General features: G+C 44.4%; 1 protein-coding gene across 5 annotated transcripts in view; it reads left to right on the top strand.

Moving 5' to 3' along the window:
- The window catches only part of pcdh7b (protocadherin 7b), a 116,593-nt gene that overhangs the window by 69,715 nt on the left and 23,897 nt on the right, over window positions 1-22,981 (top strand). The window lies entirely within an intron of this gene.

The following is a 22,981-nucleotide window of genomic DNA, read 5'->3' as shown; positions in this document are numbered from 1 at the left end:
CTACCTTGAAGGCTAAAACAATAGCATTTATCTTCTCTGCAGTTCAAACTTAAGCTTCAGGCAATCACTTTAGCCGAGGTTTGTAAGACTAGAAGTGCCTGCACACAGGGCGCAGGGAGGATTGAGTTTAAGTGGTGGAAAACTAGCGAGCAGTGATCTACAGAGAGCCAAAGAGCTGTTTAAGGAACTGCTTTCGAAGTCGTTTGTCATTCCTTTTATTCCTTATTACTTTGTGTTAATTTTTTCCCTGTTATCGCAGGTTCAAACAGCCCTTCGACTTTTATCAGGTGTTACGAGTGAGTGAGCAGAAAGAAACAAGAAGATATGATGACAAAAGATCCCCTTGCCGCTGATGAAATGACAAAACAAAGCATCCAAATCTAGTTGGTGCATACTGAACAGCACACAAATGTGCATAAAGGCTCATGTTGAGGATGCAAAAAAACTCCCAAAAAATAGATATATATTCAATCTCTTTATACATGCCTATGCCCTGGGATCAGCTTTTGCAAACTTCTACAAACATTGCATCGCCTGCAACTCACTGCGAGGTGTTTTGAGCAGTCGTTGGAGAGATGCTGCTGGCGAGATGTCGACCTCAGGCTGTGTACATACATAAGCAGGAAGGTGCTGTAGGTGTTTAGCTGGCTTTGGAAGTTTTGAACGATTATGAGAAAATGCGCTCTGCTTACTCCGGTGCTTTTTTCTTTTTTTTTTGCTTGCACCGGGCTACAGTATGCACAGGGGTCTGGGGGATCCAGAGTAGTGCTGTTTAGGCTGCCTCCCACACACAAATGCACAGCTCGGATTTGAAAATCTCCTGGAAGTGACAGATTGGGTTCACGCATGCTGCTGGGAAACAAGTTACTGTCATTATCCAGTTACAGCTGCCGCGAGGAACTCGTCCTCGAACTGCTCTTAGGTAGTTGTCTCGTTTCATCTGTTTGCCCTCTCTCAGCACTCTCCAAACCATAAACATTATTGCTCATTACGGCCTTTAAATACTTAAAGGGTAATTCACATCAAACTCTGTTCGAACCTCTGGGCTGCAAACAAAAAAGTATTTGGATGTTTTCTGGCTCCTGGAGGGAACCGAGTGTAATCTGATGAACTGCTTTCAAGTGATGTCACCTGAGACAAAAGAAGGACTCAGGTGGAAGACTAAAAGTCTGACACTCACAACAAACGTAGGGGTTAGAGTCAGGCACCTTTTTCAGCTGTCATCAACCCATTAAATGGGCATTATCAGTTATTGTCAGTCCGTTATGTGTTGAAAAAGGTAGTTATCACCTCACTGAAATGTGGCCATTCTGCTCTGCCCGACAGGAGGAATGTGTGGTGTCTGTCCGGTCTGAAAATAGCAACAAAAGTCCACATTAGGAGGTAGTAGGGGTGTTGAAGAGTAAATCCATTTAACTTTCAGCAATGATACATGAGTTTGAAACACGTCGTTTGAACTTTATCTTCTATTTTCTTGGCATAAGCAGCAAAACTTTTAGTTCAGGAATGGAAAAAGGTCACAGTGTTTGGTTAAAACACACCTTTTTTTCTCCTTTCAATGCAAAGCACATATTGCAGTGCCATAATTTGCTAGCTTGCAGTGGCATTCATCCACAAAGAATTCACACATCCGCAAGGTCTCCTACACAATCTGGCTTGCTTTCTGTTTATCACTGATTAGAATGGATGATAACCACCTTCCTAGCTTGCTAGTAGGTGGAGGAGGGACTGATAACAACTGACAACGGCAGTTTAATGTACTGATAGCATCGAGATCGGATGAGTGAGAAAGAAGGAACAAGAAGAGCGGCCAAACCTCTGTAAACATCCACGTCTCTGCTCGAGGCTAGCAGCAAACCGGCGGTCAGATAGCATTGTGAGAAATGCAGATGGCGGCTTTTGACAAGAACGTGTGTGCACTGGTTGTGATGCATCTCTTTTTTTTTTAAACTGTTCTTTGCGAGTCATTTCATAAGAGTGCGACGGTAAGTCTGCGAAGTGCTCTTTTTGTGACACCCAGAATCCTCTTGTTTACGCCGAATGCACTTAGCCTAAATAGCACCGGCGGTAATGAGAATCAACACTTTGTAGAGACGGTTTAGCTTTAAGAGGAAGAGCTCTACAAGTTAGTTTTTTTTTTACTGACAGCGAGAAGGAAAGAGGGAGACAGATGAATGATGGTTCCATCACCTTGCACATTGTGAATGTGAAGTCACTCCAGGGCAGCATAAATCATCTTAATCCCTGAGTGATTGGAGATGAAGCAAGGACACACACACGCATCCATGCAAACACCTCACCTTGTTCCAAACCCCCTGAAATCACTGTTTAAATCGCCCATCCTTATTTTTAAAATCTCCTGCCCTCTCTTAATAGATCACGGGCCTCTAATCTTAATCAAAAGCAGCTACAGATTATAACCAAGAACAGATGGTTTGGGAGTCAAAATAGTATTTTGCGGGCATTTCTTGATTGTTTGCGCTTTTTTCTCCCCTCCTTAACCCCTCCTCTGTGTTATTATGATTATTACTATCCCTGCTTTTGGCGATTTCATTTCGGCCTTGTACGCATTATCAGAGCTTAAGAGTTGCTGACCAATTCCCAAACCCCCCACCCCCAAAAAACCCCACTCCTGTCACGATCTTTCATTAGCGTCAAAGTCTTAATCCACCTCAATACATACATGCGGTAATCCCCCCTCTCCTCTTAAAAAGACCATAGCTGTCAACACTCGTGTTCTTTGGCTGAACTCAGCGTGAGGACAAAGCAATTTGTTTCTAAAACATCAGAGGGGTTAGTGGGGGGGGGGGACTTTGGAGGAGGCAGATGCCAGAGCTGGCTTGCAGGGTGGCGAAAGTGCGAAAGGGATTGCGAGAATAAAGACAACTACCTCCTTTTTTGTGTGGTTTTTTTTTTGAGGGGGGGTGCTTTGTTACGAAGCCTGCAAGGCAAAGTCTTTATCCTCTGGCAAAAAGTAATGATGGAAGAGAGGAAGGAGCAGGAGGCAGAGAGAGGGAGAGACTGTGGGAGTGAAGCAGACGCCATCGGATTCTCTTTCAGGTGTTACGCAACCCGGGGAGAGCAGACGCTTACTCTTCCTCGTGATTAATTGTGTGTCTCAGGCAGGAGATTGTGTCAGTTTAATCTGAAGTGCTGATTGTGTGAATAGGGCAAAAAATAAAGAAATAAAAATAATAATAAAGAGAAACAAAGAATGCGCATTTAAGAGCCAGAGAGCACTTCCCCTAATGAAATGCAATGTCTGGTTTTTCATTGGTGCGCACCCTCTAAACGAATGCCTACTCTCTTGATTTGTTACAGAAAAAGAATAAAAGTACAAAGGAAATAAATTACATTCGGCCGCTAAATTGTTTCTCATATATTGCGTTCCTGAATGTAACGTACACGTACCGGAGTGGATGCAGTCGAGCGATCTGTGCGCGTTGTTCTTCCCAAAGAAAGAATTGTAAAAAAGGAATGTTGTTTAGCTTCTACCCGGTGCCGAAACAGAGCAGTGATAAGGTTTTCCAACGTGAAATCACTTGTTTGTGTTGGAGTGAGAATTAGGCCACGGACTAGCCTGAGAAGAGAGAAAAAAAAGATTGCGCGAACGCACGAATAATCTACAAGTTGTTTCAAATCAAGCAAAAGGCAAATGTTTACTACCCACTCAGTGACACCAGTGTTTTGATTTAGGAGCTCGATGTGTGTTTGTGTGTGCATTTATGTGTGTGTGTTTGCGTGGACTGTAAAGGTCCACTGGACAGGGCTCGCTTTACTCACCCTGACAGGCTGAAAGCTGTAAAAAATTGCACCATATTTCCTCTCAAGTCTCTTCAGATACCGAGAAGCAATGTTTTCACAGCTGCCTCACTCTCTTTTCTCCAGTTTCCCACTGTGTGTGTGTATACTGTACATGTGTGAGCGCTGCTGTGTGTGTGTGTGTGTGTGTGTGCTTGCATACTATTTCTTTCCTCTTTTTATCCTGTGTGAGCAGAAATACAAAACAAAAACTAGGTGCCAACTATTTGAGGCGCAGAGAGACATGGAAGAGAGGGTCTTTCTTTGTTCCACAAACTTCTCCCCCCTCTCCTTGTTGTCTCAGATCTGTCCACATTTCAGCAAAATACACCCCCCACCTCCTCGTTTTCCCGCTTCTCCGCAAACATCTTGTTGTAATGATCTGTTCATGCAAAAAACCCCAATATGATTCACTGGCTAATCAGCCTGCCACCTCCCCAAGAAATGTTATTTCTCGTATTTTGGGGCTTATTTAACTGAAAATGTGATTCTCGACATTCAATGGCGACTCGCAGCATGTGAAACAAGGATGTGGCCTCCTCTGTATCCAATTAGAAGCCAGTCATCTATGATGACAGCGCTGTGTCGACAGGGAGGGAGGAGGCGGCTGCCGCTGCTGCTGCTAATAATAGACTAATAACTCTGACGGTGTCTGTGAGTGGTGTTATGTTGCCACGAGACGTTCAGCAATGTAGGAAAGTTTCATGTTCTTATTATGAGAGTGTTCGGTTGACATTTGCATATGAGTGAGTGTGTGTGCCTGTCCAAGTCCAAGCGTCTGCTGCTGGGTTGTTGAATTTTTGACCTTCTGCATTGCTTTGTCCTTTGTTTTTTGACAAGGCGTGAATAAAACAAACAAAAAATAATAATCATGTCACTCTACTTCCATAAAGCTCTGGGTTAGCTCTCACAGGCTTAGAGACTCATCAGTAACCCTGTAGCAATAATGTATTCCTCGGCTACTTGCTGGAGGCTGCTGGCTTTAAATAGGTGAAATCAATCACAAAGAGAAAAACCTCCCGGCGATTACTTTGGTCAGTGGCAGATTGCTGCACTTGACCATAGCTAGCATGCAAGATAGAAGTCGTCTTGTCTGCAAACACTCTCGAACTACTCACCAAGCGGTAGCTGACCTTGTAAATGTGCAGTGCAAACTGAAAACAGAGAGTGTTCACCTTAAAATGAACGCTCACCTTTACAACCAAAAAGTTATGAAAGGTTCAGGTTTTATTATTTTCACCTAGAGTGTGTGTGTGCGTGTTAGTCCCCATAGGGAAATAGTTCCTCTGCATTTAACCCATTCACCCAGTGAAGCAGTGGGCAGCCACCAGTGCAGCGCCCGGGGAGCAGTGTGTAGGGACGATACCTTGCTCAGGGGTACCTCAGGGTAGCCGTTCAGTGGAGTCGAACCCCCGACCTTCCGATCACCACCACTTTACCTACTGAGCTATCCCTGCCCAATAACAGAGAACAGCCACTTGTCAAAAGAACAGGGAGTACTCTTTAACAAGTGACCTGTGGTTGCCAGGAGGTCACTAACGACTGAGCCTAGAGGTTTCTTCCTGTTGAAAGGAAGTTCTTCCTTCCCACGGGTCATCTGATTGTTGAGGTTTTTTCTATATTACTGTAGAGTCTTTATCTTACAATATAAAGCGCCTTGATGCAACTATTGTGATTTGATGCTACATAAATAAGTTAGAAAAGTGTATAGCACTACTGTTGTGCATTTCATGTGTCAGCTGGCATTAATTACATACTATTAACATTTAACTCGGTTCAGTCCTCTTTTTCTCCTGCCCTGCATCTACACTGATTACTTTTTAGTGAAACTGAAAGACTTTGGACTTTTTGCTACTCTCAGTGCTGCCTTGGTGTTTGTTTTATTTCAGAAACTAAAAGGTGTTGGGGCTAATAGCTAATTACACCAGATTTAACAAGCAGATAAGCAGGGTGCAGATCCAAGGAAGGCACCAATAACTAACAGCAGGATGTAGATTACACTTTTACCAACACAACAGCAATCTTCATAGAAGACATTTCAAAAAAGACGGAGCTCGTGATTATTTTTCTATCTCATCCAGAATGACACGCAAACTCAGATGTCGATGTTTTTGCTTCCTACCTTAAAATTCTGTGCCCATAAACCCCACATCTCCTGCCAACCTTGACTACACGCTCCCTCTTTTCCTTTAGGAAACAGGTCGAACACAGAGGCTTGTGCTGCTCAGCTCACCCCACGTTCCAGCAGCTTGTACTGGGAGAAGACATCGATCTGAACGTATTGCATGAAACCTTGAGCGTGGAAGGGTTGGTGTTTGTGCTTCACGTTGCTTCACCTAAAGTCCTCGAGCTGACAAACAGGGGAAAAAAAAGTCATTAATGATGTATCGTCTGCTGCCAGAGCAGACAGATCTAAATAGGTGTAAATATTTGCGAGCTGGTTAATTGCGTGTCCCCTGTGAGAGCGCGAGTGGCGGATTCTGCCAGCAAGACCATCACACCTGCTTTCAGAAGCCGCCACAAATGAAAATCAAAAGGAGTAGCTGGAGAGCCCTTCTATAATAATAGACGTATAGAGGTCTGCAAGCAACTCTGAGTGTTAGAAGAGGTGTTTTCATAATGGGATAGGGAGAGTGTGTCGTGGTGTGCCATTGTGTATATACGTGTGTGTGTGTGTTCGACCAATAGACAGCAACAAAGAAAGCCCACTCCGTTGTCTCACCGCATTCCTCTCTGTGTGGCACATCTCCCTTCCCCTCCCCACCTATGCATTGTACATAACCTTGGCTTAACTGTCACCCGCACGCCATGGCAAGAGCAGCAGGACACAAAGCCACTGACTGACTGCTGTGAGGCCAAAGGCTTAGGCAACCTTGTAATGTGTTTAAATGTCAACTCTTCTTAAACAATTCTCTAACCTTGGCTGCCGTTCAGCCATACTGTGCCCTCATTCACCTTGTGTAAGGTCAACGGGATCACACTGAAGCGTCAGTACTATAGACATGGCAAACAAAGTTACCGTTACTGCCGATCTTTGCGTCCACCTTTAGCTCGATACACTTAAACAGGCTGATTAATAGAAATGGATACAAGGTTAAAACTGACTTATGCATAACTACTTACAGTTCGCTTTACTCATAATCATCGAGTCAGGTACAGCTCTTGGCCTTTTTTTTTTTTAAATTGTCTTCTGCTCACAGTTTTGGTAGAAGGTAGAGAGGCCTGAAGGTAATGTTCCTGAGAGTAGCTGCTGTGATTTCAGAATGGAGTGTGTGTGTGTGTGTGTGTGTGTGTGTGTGTGTGTGTGTGTGTGTGTGTGTGTGTGTGTGTGTGTGTGTGTGCACTGCTGACAGGAAGATGATATACCGGCTGTGGCAAGTGCTGTCTGACAGTAAATGTCTCTCCCCAACCCCACCCCCCTCCACCCAACCTCCTCCATGTTTACAGTCTTAAATGGATTATGGTCCATGGGCAGCTCCACATCGGCTTGCGTGCACATCTGCTACCGGGTGTTCACGTGTGTTGGGAAAGAGATCGCGTAACCGGCACCTCCACCGGGTGCGAACGTGGCCCCCCCGGTTGAACACTAGCATGTCACTAATCACGTTAGCATCGATCGCACGAGCGCCCCGGCTCTGACCTTGGTGTGCTGCGCTCCCCTCTGAGCTTCGATGGAGGTGCAGAGCAGCGTTAGTCAAGCTGCACTTCTTATGGAGCACTTAAGGGCACGAGGCTAACGGTGTCAGTGCATTAAAGAAGCACTAACATGCGGAAACTGTGCAGAAGCTATCACTCAGCAGACTCTTCCCGCTTTCTTTTTTTTGACTGCGGTTGGAACTGTGGGGTTGGGAGAGCTTACATGTTTTATCCCCTTGTGTCAGTATGATGTGTGAGTGTGTGTGTTTGTGTGAGGGTGTGTGTGTGGGCTGCCACCGCAGATACCCCCCACCCCACCCCGGCCCCCTCTTGTAATGCGCTAATATGCATTAGAATTAAGCTCGTGCCTCTGAAATGAAAACACCGGAATTAGCCGTCAAAATGAGAGCCACTGTGAAGAGAGCTGGAAAGAATAGGGGGTGGGGGGGGTTCAGGGGGGTGGGGGGTAGCAATATTATGAATGTAATGTTTCTTTTCATAAAGTCAGGGATGAGGTCGCCACAAATGATTCCCCTCGACGTAAGTCCGGGAAATGAAGCTTGCTCTTTTCAACGGGGATAATTAGCTGGGCTGACAGTCGATCCCCATTTGTGACACCGATTTTTTTTTTCTTTCCCCTCTCTAGTTTGGGACTATAATCCCTCCTTTGAGGCTGCGCGAGTGACAGAAGTATTTTTGTCCTTCTAGAATATTCCAGCAATTAGAGAGGGGTACAATAATACCCATCATCTCCTTGTAATTAGCGAGCATTTGAGAGGATGCGAGAGAAACTGAGAGCCCTTTTGACCTCAACAAGGGGCTGAGCGGCGGTTTTGTGTGTCTCTGGGTCTCGGCACGCAGAAAAGAGAGTCGAGTTAGGATGAGTAAGCAGTGTGCTTCCCACCAGAGCACGGTGTACCCATCCTTCACTGAAACTGCTGATTCGGCGTTAAAGCCCGTGCACGCACCTTCAAAGAGAGTCGCCGTGTTTGTGTGTGTGTCTGTGTGAGGTTGCAGTTAAAACCCGGGGGGCAGCACCTCTGTGTGTGTCTTTGAAAAGTTCCCTTTACGTCTGTTGTTGTTTTCAGCTGCCAACTTGCTGTTGACTGTCTGTGTCCGGCGATGGTTATCACAGCTGATGATGCCCTTCCCTGTCAGGCCGTGACCCCTCGCTTCCAGTGAATTATCATCCGTCAGAGACAGAGCGAGGAAGAGGGAAGGGGGAGGTGGAGGAAGGATACAGAAGCGCAGGGGACAGAGGGAAGTTTTGGATGAGTGCCTCAGAGGTGTTTAATTGTCTTCATTGGTGACCGCCCCCACCTGCTCGCTTGACACGCGCTTCCCAGCCAAGGCATGTCGTGCATAAACAAATAACTCATGCGCCGAACCATACACCCATATGCATCTGATGTTTTCTAGCAAATGGCAACTTATACCTTTAGGCCACTCCAGCCAATAGGAAAAAGTTTGAAACCATCTGGTTTTTCCACAATATTCTCTGCACTGATTGACAGCAAGCATAGTTTCTTTTTTTATTTTTGTGGTTTTTGTTGCTATCTTCAGCCCATCCCTTCCTATATCTCACTCCTGCTCCATGTCTCACTTGAATTACAGCCTCTTTGCAATGACTGAATTAACAAGTGAACACTAGGGGTCATTAGATTACGGTTACCAGAGATTTATGACATCTCGGGGTCTTCGACCTTGGCTTACTCCTGATTTTATTTCACCAGCAAAAAAGCTAAGTTGCTTCAAACGACTTAGACAAATGCTCGTGTCATTAAATTTAATTGCGTGGTACCGGGTGAGATGGAAAAATAAGAGAAAAAAAACATGAGCTCCAAATAACACCCCTGCTTTTGAAGCAACCTGGATTTGAATATAAACACATTGCAACAGTTGGAAATGCAGTGGGATGTTACTGCAAAAGAACAAGTCAAAACAGTAACCCACTCCTCTTTTTATTTTCCTTCTCTAGAGTTTTGCTCAACTTGGATAGGGGGAAAAAAAGTATTGAAAAGTTTCAATTAGGAGTTTCAGCCACGGCCGCGTTGCGCTCGATCTCCCCCTGCACCCCGACTCCCGCTCTTCATTGCAGACGGTAGTTTGTAAAGGTCAGTGCTGTCTGCCGGCTTTATTTGAGAGTGTCTGAAGACCCATTTAAGACTGGCTTTAACTTCAAATGTGCTGACCTAGACAGCGCTGATCTGCTTGAGTCCAGGGTAGCAAGCTGTGATTTCCCTTGCTCTCTCCAGCCATCTTTCTACATTAGCCTCTCGCAGTGCTTCATTCATTTAGATCGCTTTCTGAGAGAATGCTGAAAGCCCTTGTAAAATGCTTAAGCAGGCTAAATACCGCATGCAATATTCAAAGAGGCCTTTAGTTAAGATGTGGGCATTTCTTTTGGCAATGCATCCAATAAAAAAAACATAGATTCATATTATTTTATTGTATGATTAGTATGCTGTGCACATGCGGCACATTGGTGTCAAATTAAAGGGAAAAAAACACAACATTAAAGTATCTTTGTAAGGTGTTAGGTAACCTCATGTCATTCAGTGAGCTACTATATGCTTTAGCTTTGTAGAAGCAACTGGAACTTCACTGGATGGATACATAAAAGTTCACTCATTTAGGATTTTGCTGAGGAGGATGGAGACCTAACATATTAATATCAGGTCTAACTGTATTATTAATGTAATATTATCCCATTCTTACTTATACAGCAAGTGAACCCACCAATTATTTCCTTTAATTTGTCACCCCTCTGTATTTAAACGACTAATGCTGTAGTGAGAGAGCATATTTCTCTGATTTTAGCTTCTCGTCACTGACTAAAGTTAGAATTCAATTCAAAATCCTTCTCCTCACATAGAAAATCTGTCACAAAGACTTCATAGCACCATGTTATGCTAACAGAGTGCTTCGCTCTCAGACTGTTGCCTTACTTGTGGCTCCTGGGGTATTTAAAAGTAGAATGGGAGACAGAGCGTTCAGCTTTCAGGTCCCTCTTATGTGGAACCAACTCCCAGTTTGGATTCAGGAGACACTCTCTCTGCTGTCAGGATTAGTCTTAAAACTTTCTTTTTTGATAAAGATTATAGTTAGGGCTGGATCAGGTGACCCTGAATTATTCTTACTCATTTCACTCACTATTTCTTAGTACACCACTTTGCATTTAATCATTAATTAAAATAAATCTCTGGCTTTCGTTCGCAACTGATCATAGCAACTGGTGGCCCCTCTCTCTTCCTGGCTCTGCTGGAGGATTCTTCCTTTAAAAGGGAGATTTTTCTTCCCACTGTTGCCAAGTGCCTGCTCTTAGGGGGTCGTCTGATTGTTGTGAACTGATGCTTTATAAATAAAATCTAAGTAGACTGAATCAAATTATTTTAAAATTTGGTTGTTAACCAAAGTGTTAAACATTTTTTAGTGATTTAAAATGACTCTTCTTGCTGCCTTCAAGAAGCTACCAGTCATTTAATGTCTTTGGACACCTTGTTTTTTACTCCCATGATTGCATCTTACAAGTAGATATTACACTGCCTTTATATAAACATTTTAGGGCACTGAAAACTCCACCTTTTTCCTGTTTCAACCTCATACCCATGTATGACACTAACTGATTCAGACTGAAATGGAAGAACCGAGGGAGGTAAAAGACATGGGGGTGTGGGAGGGGGGGTAATGGAAGCAAAAGAGTGAAAGTGAGAGTCGTAAAATAGCTGGAGGTGATGCTGTCGGCCAGAATGGGCCATTTGTGTGTGTCTGTGTGTGTTTTTGCGTGGCTACGGTAAATAGATGTCAGGCCCTATCATCCTCGCCAGCTTAACGAGGCATGGCACTCTCACTAGGTGAGGCCAGGAGGGCAGGCAGGTTAGTAGTTGTTACAGTAGCAGGCAAGCTCACACACATGCGTGCGATACAGCCTCCCTCGCACAAACGCACTGAGGCTTTCTGCCCATGCAGACATGCTGTGGGCTGATATAACATTCCTGTTACATCAGGGGAAAAAAATACATAAATATATTTGTCAGCAGGTTCAGATTCTAGATTTCCCTGTTAGATGCGAATTCCTTTGCAGAAAAGCTCTTCACAAATTTGAAAATGCACTGACAGGAAGTGCAAAAACTCCCACAACCTACAGGCCCACCGGGTGTGATTAAGGTGAAGTAGGAACATGTTCAGTTTCCGTTTGTGCAAAAAAAAAAAAAAAAAGAAATACAATAAAAATTAGAGGCTCAGAGGCCGCGTGCACATACTCGGGATAAGGATGTGTGTGCTTTTCGTGGAGGACGCTGAAAATGTCCTGCCCCACTTCTCGCGCCCCTCATGTCTCGGTGAGCTAGTGAGGGAGGCTGCTCTTTAAATAGCCCTCCCCTGGGTGGGTGGAGGGGGCACCACTGGACACATGCAAAGTCAGCCTTGCTACCCCGCCGACATTCTGGAGCCCGTTTACCCTTCACAACACGGGCGCATCAGCATCGTTAAACATCGCCTGTCTGATTCTTCACGGCGCTCAGGCCTGCACTAAAGTCAGCACCTGCTCTCCATTTCCACAAAACCATCTGTATGCCACATGTCTCCACCTCCTCACGTATCATCTCGTCTTGTCTCACAACCCTGCTACTTGTCCATCAAATCCTTCCACCACTCGCTCATTCGCTCAGCTTGTCTCTCCCCGACCATCACCACCTCCACCTCCACCTCCACCACCACCCATTGATGCTCTCTCCCCCTTCGCCGGCTCCCTCTACTCTCTTCAGAGCACATCCAATTTGCTGGGAGTGAGTTAGAGAGAGGTGATATGAATCTTATCTCACCGCTGCTTTAATTATTCCATCTTCAAGGTGCGTTCCTTTTAGAGGGGGCTGGGGTTATTAAATAGTGTCCATTTTAATCAAGGCATGCTATAGCCCCAAATTGGGCAAGTAATTAAAGGTGGAATAATGAAATTGAATCGGAGAGTCGACTGCACATTTCTCTGAACTGGATTCGGTTCATTTTGCGGTCGCCAATTGGTCCTCGCTGACAGGCGGCAGACGTCGTGGGACTGAACTGGATTCTTTTCTGAAGAGTTCCTTTCTCAAACATTTAGTAATCTCCCCCTCACCTTCTGTTCCTCAAACTCTACTCCATTCCCCTTTCTGTGTTTTGACACAAATGGGCACAAAATGATACTCCTTCACTGCTTTTTTTTTTTTACCCTCCCTCCCTTCTTCTGGTCTGTTCTCTTCCTCTCAGTGTCCTCAGTGTCTCTCCAGCACTTTGTAATGAAGCATTACTGCTTCTGTCTCCCAGGCAGGCAGTGATAATTACCAGCAAAGTGAAGCAGACTGCAGTGCGGTGGCTTCATATACCACAAAGACACCTTTTATGGGATTAGAGTGTCCCTTTTATTGTGCTCCTGTCATGTAGAACAAGTGCACATTTGTGCGTACGCGTTCGCGTTTCCTTAGCAACGTGACAAATCGCCGTGTCCGACGGAGTTTTGTTGTTTGTCAATCATCTGCGAGCTACTTTTAGTGAAAGTAAAAGCTTTTAGATGGAGCCTGTTAGCTGTTTTCTATCCAAGTACACTGTGAGCCAGCACTTCCTTTTTTCCAGCCTCTGATCTCGCAGGAAAATACCGTTTCAGAATAAAAAGAACCACGAAACTCAGTCACCGTAATCCTCCATCTATCTAAATGGCCTTTTAATATTGCTATACATTAGGGCTGAACATATACAGTAGTAATATAAACACTGTTCGCACATTTTTCCTTCAGGCTGGTGTTCTCAGATGACACTAGACTGACATTTTTGCAACTGTGAGGAATGTTGGTTTTCTTATTCCCATCATTGGTAACTTTGCAAATCAATGAGCAGGATGTAGATAGATATGGGTAAGTACAATGTAAGTACAATTTCACGTGTCTGGCAATGGCTGGCTTACACAGTAAGATTTTTCCAAATCGATTTTCTTGAAAACGTACTACATGCCTACTTTTTTTTTAATCAATAGTGCAAATTACAATAACAAATCAAGCAAAATAAGATTTACATGACGTCCCTCCCCACTTTCCTACATTCTGTCTGCCGGTACTTTGGTAGCAGTTACTTCCAGAGGTGTACAGTAGATCATGTTGACTGTAAGGCTTTGCAGACTTTGCTGCAGAGCATGGGGAAAACCAGGGATCCAGGAGGTTTCTATCTACACCAGAACTTTTGGTACAAAGCCACCACCTTTCCCGCGCATATGCATCGTACCTCCCGACATTTTCAGCGTTCTCCCTTCAAGTGTGCACACATAACCGAGCATCGCAGTCGCTCTCCTCTGCTTTCCCGTTACCTCGCATGCCTCTTCCCGTATCCCGTCTTTGTGCCCCAAGGTGCCCGAGTGCCCTATCAACTGCTCTCCAAACAAACAGCCGCTGGATCAGTGAGGCTCCTTGGGATATGCCTCAGGGATAGAGAGAGGAGAGAGAGGGAAATGGAAGTAGGAGGAGAGCAGAAAACAAGAACTATGAGTGAAGGAGGAGAAGTGAGACGCACAAAGAGGAATCTGAAATGGGGATGCAACAGAGACGGCGACTGGTGAAAACAGAGGACTGTTGGGGGGTTTGAGAGCGTATGTACGCTTTGGGGATTGGGCTGCAGAGAGAATGAGCTCATTAGTCCTTAGTGTACTGTATATTTCTCTCTTCCAGGTAATTACACGCAACACCAGGGTGTCTCATTCCTCTTGGAACGATGAATAACAGCCGGGTGCGAGTGAACATACAAGTCCACGCGTGTTGTTCTACTGTATGGATTTGCATATTCAGACTCACATCAGCATGCATACGAGGCTGTTTGTTAGCAGCGCTGATGGTTTTTTTTTCTTTTTTGTGTGTGTTTGTGTTCTTAGTTGTCTGAAGGGAACAACGAGGAGCGGTTTGCATATATATATATATGTATATATATATGTGTGTGTGTGTGTGTGTGAGAGAGAGAGAGAGAGAGAGAGTGTGTCCAGGGTGGTAAAGATGTTCTTTGCAAACCCGAGAAGCATGAGCGACTCTCATTCTGTCTCGAGCTCTATTTCTGTTTGTGCCTTGGCAGGCCGGATGCAAAGCCTCTGTAAGCAGGTAATTAATGGGAGTGAACACTGCAGCTATGGAGAGGGGAAGAGGGGAGGGGCCAGTTTAGAGCAAAGCAGGAAGGGGGGAAAAAGAAATAAAAAATTTTGAGCTGTAGAGAGATTTTCCCTCTGTTGAGGGGAAAATAACGTCAGGCTCAACTTCACGTCGAGGTTGTGAAATCAAAATGGCTGCTGTGGAAAAAGGCTTTTATCCTTCGTGAATGTGCTGTTTGCTGAGTCACAGCTTAGCTCTTTAGTAACGCTTTATTACTCATTTCACACACTCGAGTTTTCCATGTGTTAAAGGCAGCGGAGAAAAGAAACGGGTCCGGGGGGTGGGGGCCAGACGACGCTGATTGACGTTCAATTGTTGATGCAGGTTATAATGCAGGTGATCGCACCTGATGTGCCTCTCCATGGTGTGGTGCGGCAGGAAGGCAGTCCCATCCCTAAAAGGACAAGTCATTTAGGCTTAATGACGCGCCACCTGCATAGATTCCAAGTTGGAAACCCAACGGCTCACTTCTGTCCACATGCTGGCATCATTAGCCGGCTTGTGTCCACTTCCCCAGTCAAGGGTCACGATGACAATTCGTCAGTACCATATTTAGGAACCTTACCGCCATAACTCACAGCAGTAATGAGGGGAGCAGCAGATGGATGCCATTCTAGAAACTGTTTTTAATGACTGAACAGGGGATTGGGCTCCTGTCCCCGATTGGACCCTGCAGACTCTCGCTCTTAAAGGGCAACTGCCAGATATCCGAGCCAAATGAAGGCAGGAGGGCTCATTTCTACCCTTTTTCCCTTCTTCTTCTTCGTCATTTTTATTTATTTATTTATTTTCCTTTTTAGCTCTGTCTTGCTCTGGCGGTTATTCTCTCCCTTGTGCTTGTGGCGAGTGGAAGCAGTAGATGAGAGGGGGAGCATTATCCTTGGTTTTCTGTTTTTCTTTCCGAGCAGGCTCTGCGAAGCTGGCTTTGGTTTTATCCAGTGTCGGCCATTTGGGAGAGCCTTGTGTTGCTTTTGTCCGCCTCCTAACCCTCCAATTCCTGATTCCTCCACAATCCTCTGTTTTGTAAATGGATGCTTGTGATGGCTAATCAATACTGGCAGAGTTAGAATGGGATTTAGCATTACAAAGGTGGTCCCTCAACATTGTAATCCCACACCCCCTTTCCTCCCTCACACTTTCGTTAGGGAGCAGAAAAACACTGTATAAAAATAGCTTTCATCAACATAGACAAGCTTAAGAGCTCTTTTCCAGCTTTTCCTGTGCTTTTGCCATTCCGCCGCCGCCGCATCGATCAGTAATGCCGACATTTTGCAGACTAATATTTCAGGTTTTAATTGCTACACAGAGACCCTGAGCACTGGAGAGGATAACAACTTGCTTATTTCCTTCCTACTGACATGCAGTCCTGTGTGTTTTCAGCCAAGCCTCACGACAGGTTGAGATTAAGAAAATAGCTGTTTAGAAAGTTGCTGTAAACCTCCAGGGGGAAGATAGGGAGCAAAAGGTTGCAATCGGGGAGAGACAACAGAGTCAGGGTGCACATCCCAACCCCTCAAGGCTCTCTTGCCATTACCTCATTTCCCCTGTTTGTAATTAGCGGCGTGTATTAGCGGCTAGCCGGCACAGATGAAGGCGTATCAGGACATCAAGGAGGCCACGGGGGGTATACTGCAACAGGATATCAGGCCGTCTTCTCTGGTCCCAGAGGGCAAAGCAGGAAAACAGCTTAAGCAAACAGCCTCCCAGGTAGTGTCCTCATTAGTGCTATCATAGCTATTAACAGCATTAGTGCCAATGTTTTGATTGCTGTCATTATCATTAGCAGCTTGAGCAGCACAGCTACCTACCAGGAAGGGGCTGGCAGTGGGGTATGTGACAGGTGTTTTAACTCAGCCCTTGCTGACAGCCCAAAGCTAACAGGTTGTTGTTTGTAGGCAATCAAGTCATTGCATTCTTGGTGCCAATGTTGTACATTCATCTGAAATGGATCAGAACCAATTTGATGTTGGTTTTTTTTCTATGTTCAACTTATTTGACCAGTGCAGGTGTTTCAGTAAAAACCTGCCGTTTCAAAAACAAGCCTATTCTGTAACACCACAGCGAGCTTTAAGTGAAACCTCCAGGCTCCGTGTGCTGGTTTCTCAACCATCCTCACCCCTCTTGGCCGTATTGACGTGATTTTTCAGCCCGTTGAGTTTTGCAGCAATAAATTGCATTCCACCCATAATGCCCCGCCCACAAACTGATAAGCCAAAACTCACGAAAACCATGCTGTTCAAACACACTCTAATTGGACTCCTGCTAAACATCTCACCAGCTTACCTCTGTCGCCCATTCGCATGTTAGTTTGACATCTTAACTGTGCGTCTCCTAAACAATTAACCTGTCAACAGCCAACAAAGGTTGTACACAAAGAAGGAAAGACCAGTGGAGGTACAGGCGGACAGGATGGAGGCAGTGGTGAGAGGCAGTGTGTACAGCTGCACATTTTCTAGCTTGTTGCTGCACTGAAGCACATATTTCTCAGACCATCACGATTGACAGCTTTGGTATCAGCGAGGGAACGCTTGCATGGGGGAACAGGTGTGCATGCACGCAATCACAAGTGTGCTTTCTCCTGTTGAACAGAGACATACAATAGAAGGGAAAGAAAGACGAGAAGGGGAGAGAGGTGGTGGTGGTGGGGGGAGAATTACATTTGAAATGAGTGAGTAAGCAACACCATAAAGGTGAGATTACGTCAGCAAAGTGCAAACTCTCTTTGTCTCTCTCCTTGCTCTTTCCCTCAGGTGGCGTTGTTCAATCGTGGATAGTCATATAATACAGGAAATGGAAACAAGGGAGATAAAAAAGGGAATCAAAGATGGCAGCCTTTCTATAGCTCGTCTCTGTCTTTCGCTCTCATTTCAAATGGTCCTTTTGTAACACGAGGTGGCATCTCCCACTCTGGGCCTATGATCAGGTAGTGGTACTAACAAGCGTTCGACAGGGGGGGAGATTAAACGTGCAACTGTCAGACGCTGCACCCAATGCATTAAATCACAGCTGCTTACATGTGACATTAAGAAACCTGCCAGTGCTAGACACATCAACAAAAGAGATACAGAGAGTGAAAGAGAGGGGAGGGGAGATAGGCACTGGATGTGATGTCAGAAGAAATTAAAGCCTTTCAACTACTTATTGACTGTTCTTCAAGACTTATAGATGGATCTGGAAAAAAAGGGAAAGGAATAGGAAAAAAAATACCAGTGACTGCTTCCAAGCTCTTCAGTGAAAGTAATTTTTCCTCTCAGCAACTTTGAAGTCTCTGCATGCTAATGTTATAGTGGCTTAAGTAGTTGCTGACTGCCACCTTTTGTACTGTTCTCCCATCCACTTAGGGAAGCACTTGTTCTATCTATAAATACATTTGCAGCTATGTTTATTTGTCAGTTATATTACTTAACAACTTAAAGGTACAGGGTGTAAAATCTCACCACTAGATGTTAATAGATTGCAGATTGCAGTGAACAGAGTTCTGTTTTATTATGCCTCCCAATTGAAGTGCATAATCCTACAGTCTCCAGTGTTGGACAAAAAAACTCTGGTTGCCATTCATTTGTGAGTGTGGGCTGTCAGCCCGCTGATTAATTCAGCTGTCCACATCCATTTACTCTAGAGGGCACTGCAAAACTTTCTGAAACGAGTCTGATACGGGTGGTACTAATTCTGAACTGAGTTGTTGAGTCTTTCCTTAACCACTGTTAGCCTGTGTTAGCTGCTGTTAGCATGCGTTAGCTGCTGTTAGCCAGCATTAATGAAACTTTTTTGAAATTTATCTAACATTATTGGACTCAGACATTAAGTGATTAAACACTTAGACAATGTGATAATATAATCAAAGGCCAAGTGTGACTTTTGTTTCAAGCCTAATATTAGCTAGCATAACGTTATCTTACAATCGGCTACTATTGTCATTTATCTTGCTAAAAGGGTCGCATGTCTAATCTGCTGACAATAAGCAACTGCCACAATATTTGGAATAAATAAACCTGTTTATGCACATATACATGGGTTAGAGCCCTGGCTTCAGTTCAGGCTTGACGTTAGGGGGAAGAGGAGGACGTTTTATTTCATGCGTTCTCTCTTTTCTTTACATTTTCACTCCTTTGGTGAAAGAGGCCCTTTGCTCTAATGATAAAAATGTATGTGTTTGGTCTTTATCCACAAATACAAAATGCAATTAGGTGGAATGGCGATGTTAAACTCACACACTTCCACAAACCGGCACCACTCCTATGTATAATTTAATGGATTAAGTTTAAGTTTATAAGAATGCATTTCTTGAGCTAATCATAGTAATATGTATAAGTACAGCATTGTGCTATTAAATAAACCCCAAAACAACTGACTACACCTTCAACAATGTGTTAATGTCGATAATAGATCCATAATCCATAATGTGGGGTTTAATGCAAATACTAACATGATTGTGTCTACTTTTTCTGAAGAGCAAACATTGACATTTGTGCACTGTACACAGAGAAAGTGGGTTTGAAAATAACTATTGGCATCAACCCAGGATACCAACATCTTTACAGTCTAATCCTTCACTGAGGCCATTGCCAAAGCCATGGGGGTGCTATTGATTGTAATCTGAAAAGAGAAATCTATGGTTTTTACACACTCAATGGCTGCCTCCCTGGTGCCTAACATTGGAGATGAATCACGCTCCCCTTAAGGCCCATTATTCACCCATTATTGGCAAGTGCTTGTGCTCACTTAATTGGACAACTTGTCTGCAACTGCCAACCCCCTGGGCTGGCCAAGACAGAGCCTAAGCCAATCAGTCTAATTGATCCCAACAAATGGTATTAGTCACTGTTCGTGGTTGCTGATAGTGGAATCATTTTTTGGAGAGTTTTTGGTGAGCTTAATTTGTGGGAGCTCTGGAAAAAATAAATGAGATTGTTGGAAAAATCTTATGTTTTCATACCAACAGAAATCAACAAAAATTGTTTATTTACTTATTCATTTGGCAGATATTTCCCTAGCAGTCTTGCCAGTTTTTGCCCGTTCTTACGCCAAGATTTGCTCATGAGGGAAAAAAAATTAACCTGTAAAATATTGGATAAATTTCAGCACTGTAACACATACAAGCTTCAGTGTCCTATCACCAAACGAGAAAGCTGCACTGGAAAGGTCTCATCTTGTCCTTAATTCCCAAGGGCAATGTAGGCCACCCAGGCTGAAGTGTCCTTTTCTTGGCAAGACGCAAGACAAAAGAGGAACTCCTCCTAAGTGATTTAGTGCGGTCTCTGTCAGCAAACATCGTTCCATGTCAGTAGTTTCCAAAGCTAATACGTCTAGATTGTTCAGATGCTCTGCCAAAGACAGAGGCGTTATTTCCAACTCGTTTCACTCCTGTGTTGTGAGGAAGAGGTGAGACTCAGGCGTACATAGTTGGAGGGCGGGGTGCAGAAGAAGAGACTTGCCCTGGAGTCAAGCTCAGACTTCCAAGGCCTCTTGTGTTTCTTGCTAAAACGCTCACAGCCAAGAATGATGCACTATTCATGGGTCCTGACGGGGGGAAGAAAGGCTTTGGCCCAAATAGAAATAAATAGCACGAGGAACAAGATGCATTAAGAACGGGAGTATTCACATCAAATGAGCTCATCTTCGCTCTAAGATGTAAATGAGGGAATTGTTGTGCGATAAGACGTTATCTAACAGGTGAGGGGACAGAGGCAAGAGTCTGCGGCAAATGGGTTCAATCAGCTGAACCACAGACCTGATGTTGTGTCTTCTGCATATACAACAGCAACAAAGTCAGAGGAAAGAAAAAGGAGTAGAGACGGGAGGGAAGGGGAGGAGGGGAAGATAGCAGAGCACTCAGTGGGCATTTTAAACACTTTGGTGTTAAGCAGACACATACTGATTCTGCTCCTATCGTTCCAACTGGAGCCAAAGATGCATTTACATTCAGCTGCTGATTAGAAACATAAAGAGGAATGTCAGGAAAAGCTGTGGAGTCTGAGATTTCTAATCACACACTCTGCTTCTTCTTTTTTCCACCCCCCCTCAACTGAAGACGTCTGTGATAGAGTAAAAGAGTACCTTTGAATTTGATGTGCTTTTGATCCAATCTGGCAACTCCCAAACAAATGGGGGTAAGGTTGGTGGTGGGGGGCAAAGAAAGAGGCACGGAAATAAATATATAAATAAATGGGAGAAGAGGAGTCGGGCTTGTGCGCGGACGCCTGCTGTCAGGTCCTTCTGTCAGTGTGAAATATTGCTGATCCCACCACACTTCCAGTGGGGAGGTGCTTGTAATGATTCAGTCCTTGCGGGGTTTCAAAATGTCATCTGTCTCACCTACCTCTGAGTGTACTGGTGTCCTCTAAGTAAAGGCCTCTGCAAAATAGAGATGGCTATTTAAAGTGTAGCAGCGTAGCAATGCATTTAATGGTAGTATTAGCACTGGTCAAGAAGCAAAGCATAGTAAATGCTTTATTTGTTTGTGAAGGCCAACGCTGCATTTTGGTACTGCGCAGAAGTCAACATTGACTCTCGGATTTTCATCCAAAGAGAAATTGACGTATTTCCCACATTAATTACCGGTGTCAGGGGTTTTGCCGCGATGCTTTCCAGCGGGCCACATTCCAGCTCTTTTTCGCTCGCACGCTTGACCCTTCGAGCAACCCTGCTGCCCCCCCCCCCCCCCCCCCCCAAAGCTAATCGATAACCTGCCCTGATGAGTGGAGACTCTATGTCACCGCCTCCTCGGCCGACAGTAATCAATAAAAAAACAACAGCCATTTACATCCATGAACTCGGGGCCCATTTGTTTTTCCTTTTCATCACTTATGGATGCCGCTCTATCGGAACGCCTTCCAACGGCAAGTGTGAGGTTGAGGGGGGAAAAAAATGACTATAAAGAGAAGTGTCATTACTTCAGCAGCTGTTGGGGAATGCACGTTGCACAGATGGCAAAGCTTTTAATGTCTACTAGCATTCAAATGTATTCAACTAGTCAATATTTGTCTTAAAAATGTATCGGCATTAAAGAATAAATCTGCCACTAGTTTGTCTGCTCGCAGCAGTCAAAACGTCACTTATCGCCAGTTGCGTTCAAATAAAGCTGATCAGCCCATCGAACAACTTCTGCATCTGGCAATCTTTAGCAGAGCGTGAAGAATTGTTTATGTCTCCTTTTTTTATGTTTTTTCAAAGGCCGCAGCAATTCTGAACCTCCATACTGTTTAGTTTAACATTCACACACTGGCACCGAGCAGTGCGCATCTCAGTAATATGCTCCCTCGCTTGTTTGTGTCAGTAAATATGCGCTCACTTACAGGAAGATGGCCTAATCCATACTCAGCTGTTAGCGGCTGATATGTTTGTTGTGTATTAAATATTTGGTCGGATTTCCTGCCGTGTTGTGATACGCGCAGCTCAAATCGATTGGTAGAGATTTAGCACCCGGGATGCGTCTGTGTTTGAATTCCAAAACCTGTACATAGTTGCATAGTGTTGAAGATCGGGCTGCCACATTTGTATGTCATTGCACTCCCACACACGCAAACACACAAACAGCGCAAAAAAAAAAAAAAAAGGCAATTTGAAGGATGACACAATGTGTTCTTTATAGCGTACAGACGGAAATGAAGAAAGAGATAACCAAGCTGGTATTGTATGAACTGTAGCAGTGTGTACATTGCCTCTTTTCTTCCCCTCCCCGCATATAGACAGAGGTTTTTCACATGACACAAAAAATAAAAAACATTTGAAAGCACTCTATAGCATATTTATTTATGCTGCACACTAACTCCCCAAAATATAGGACAAATAGAATCCAAGAATAGATGGCATTTCATAGCTTAAGCTCATTCCTTTGATTCTTTTGAGGCTCTCTTGCTGCTAAATCCAATGAAAATGTGGTTTTAGTCTCCTTTTCCCTATTCTTATTATTTTTTTTTTCAAAGGCATCATAGTAGGGAGGTTGTCTCCGAGCTTGGCCAGCAAGGTATGCAGTTGCATGGAATATTTACTGACAAATAGCTTTGACACTTCAAGGACTACACCTACACAGCCCCCGAAACGGCCGGGCTGACCTGCAGAAACAAACCGGAGTGGTCATTATTTCTTCACACTTTATAGACTGTGTTGGTTTCACATTCATTTAATACGCCACAGCTGGCGCTTGCATAGCAGTGTGGCTTCTTCAGATTTGAAGACTAATCTCAGACTTTAGGCAAAGTACAATTAAACGGTATTGAACGGATGAGCCGTGCCATACATCAAGTCACCATCGTGTGAATGATGGAGCCCACTGTGTGCTGCAGGCCTGAGTGGGAGAGAGAGAGAGAGAGAGATAAGTGATCTGGGGTGAAAAGGTTATGACTGTGGCCAAAACAAATGTAGTAGGGAGTAGGAAACTTGAGAAA

Source organism: Pundamilia nyererei, unplaced genomic scaffold (assembly GCF_000239375.1).
Source record: "Pundamilia nyererei isolate P.nyererei 1_Seehausen unplaced genomic scaffold, PunNye1.0 scaffold00151, whole genome shotgun sequence".
Taxonomy (NCBI): domain Eukaryota; kingdom Metazoa; phylum Chordata; class Actinopteri; order Cichliformes; family Cichlidae; genus Pundamilia; species Pundamilia nyererei.
This window is presented reverse-complemented; position numbering and strand designations above follow the sequence as displayed.